At 43.4% G+C, this 2,290-nt stretch overlaps 1 protein-coding gene across 1 annotated transcript in view; it reads left to right on the top strand.

The window, feature by feature from the left end:
* LOC105553080 (signal transducer and activator of transcription 5B-like) overlaps nt 1–2,290 on the top strand; it is a 97,549-nt gene that overhangs the window by 52,707 nt on the left and 42,552 nt on the right. The window lies entirely within an intron of this gene.

The raw sequence follows: 2,290 nt of genomic DNA on the forward strand, positions 1-2,290 counted from the left end.
CACGCCTGTAATCCCAGCACTTTGGGAGGCCGAGGTGGGTGGATCACTTGAGGTCAGGAGTTCAAGACCAGCCTGGCCAACATGGTGAAATCCTGCCTCTACTAAAACTCCAAAAATTAGCCAGACACAGTGGCACATGCCTGTAATCCCAGCTGCTCGGGAGGCTGAGACAGGAGAATCACTTGAACCCAGGAGGGAGGCAGAGGTTGCAGTGACCTGAGATTGTGCCACTGAACTCCAGCCTGGGTGACACAGTGAGACTCTGTCTCAAAAAAAAAATAAGAAAAGTACATAGAAAATGGCAGACCACCTTAAGTCCTCAACATGCATGCAGCCTGGTGCAGTGGTACAAGTAAGTGCAGGTTCTCAGGTAGGTCCAGCCCAGATAGTACCCCTTAGTAGTATGGGACCGACCTGGAGCAAGTGGTTCACCTCTTTTTTAAAAATAGCTTTACTGAGATATAATCATGTACTACAAAATTCACCCTTTGAAGTATATTCTCAGAGTTATACAATTATCACCACTGTCTAATTCCAGAACATTTTCATCATCCCCTCAAAAAGCCCATACCCTTTAGCAATCATTCCCCATTTCTCCCTCCCCTCAGCCCTTGGCAACCACCAATTTATTTTCTGTCTCTATGGATTTGCCTATTCCGGATATTTCATAAAAATGGAATTTACAGTATGTTCCCTTGCATGCCTTTCACTTTACATAGTGATTTCAAGGTCATCCACACTGTAGCATGCGTCAGTACTTCATTCCTTTTTAACGTCTACATAATATTCTATCTTATTCATTGTATTTATCCATTCCTATCCATATTATCTGTTTATCCTTTGGTGGACATTTGAATTGTTTCCACTTTGGGGTGATTATGAGGTGATTATGAATAATGCAGCTGTGAACATTTGTGTATCTGTTTTTTGTTTTTTTGTTTTGTTTTGTTTTTGAGACAGAGTCTTGGTCTGCTCGCTCTGTCCTCCAGGCTAGAGTGCAGTGGCACAGATCTTGGCTCACTACAAGCTCCGCCTCCCGGATTCAAGTAATTCCCCTGCCTCAGCCTCCCAAATAACTAGGATTACAGGCACCCGCCACTGTGCCCGGCTCATTTTAAAAAAAATTTTTAGTAGAGATGGTGTTTTGCCATGTTGACCAGGCTGGTCTCGAACTCCTGACCTCAGGATCCACTCGCCTCAGTCTCCCAAAGGGCTGAGATTACAGGCATGAGCCACTGCGCCCGGCCTGTATACCCACTTTTTGGGGACACATGTTTTCAGTTCTCTTAGGCATATACCTAGGAGTGGAACTACTGGAAATGTGGTAACTGTATGTTTACCCTTTTGTAGAATTGCCAGATAGTTTTCGAAAACTGTTTCACCACGATACAATTCTGCTTAATCTTGATGACCCTCAATTTCCTCATCTATAACGTGGGGATAACAATAGTGCCTGCGTCTGAGGGATTTAGGATTAAGAGTAGATTCATAAAAGCACTTGTTATAAGTAATACAGGAAGTGCTTAGCTAGCTCTTAAATCTGGATGGGGGATAATAATAACACTGATAACTGTTATTTATTTCTCATCCTGTTTCTGAAGTTTATTTTTATTTATTAGATGAATTGGAATGTTTGTTGCTAATAATTCATAAAGCAGTATAATAAATGAAAACTTCAAATTTCATTAGTTGTTTTTTGTACTTTAATTAGTAAAAGTCAGATATGTCCTTGGAAGGAATAGGTAAAGGCATGGCTCCCTGCTGGCTTAGCCTTCTCTGTTCTAGAACATATTGGAAGGAATGGATAGTTTTCTTCTCTTTTTTTTGAGACAGAGTCTTGCTCTGTCGCCAGCCTGGAGTGCAGTGGCATGATCTCAGCTCACTGCAACCTCTACCTCCTGGGTTCAAGCGATTCTTCTGCCTCAGCCTCCTGAGTAGCTGGGACTATAGGAGCATGGCACCACGCCCAGCTAATTTTTGTATTTTTAGTAGAGATAGGTTTTCACCATTTTGGCTAGGATGGTCTCCATCTCTTGACCTCGTGATCCACCCACCTCGGCCTCCCAAAGTGCTGGGATTACAGGCATGAGCCACTGCACCCGGCCTCTTCTTCTTCTTCTTCTTTTTTTTTAAGAGTTTAGGCTGGGCACCATGGCTCACGTCTGTAATCCCAGCACTTTGGGAGGCCAAGGCAGGTGGATCATGAGGTCAGGAGATCAAGACCATCCTGGCTAACATGGTGAAACCCCGTCTGTACTAAAAATACAAAAAATTAGCCGGGCGTGGTGGC

The sequence above is a fragment of the Mandrillus leucophaeus genome, unplaced genomic scaffold (genome assembly GCF_000951045.1).
Source record: "Mandrillus leucophaeus isolate KB7577 unplaced genomic scaffold, Mleu.le_1.0 Scaffold58, whole genome shotgun sequence".
Lineage (NCBI taxonomy): Eukaryota > Metazoa > Chordata > Mammalia > Primates > Cercopithecidae > Mandrillus > Mandrillus leucophaeus.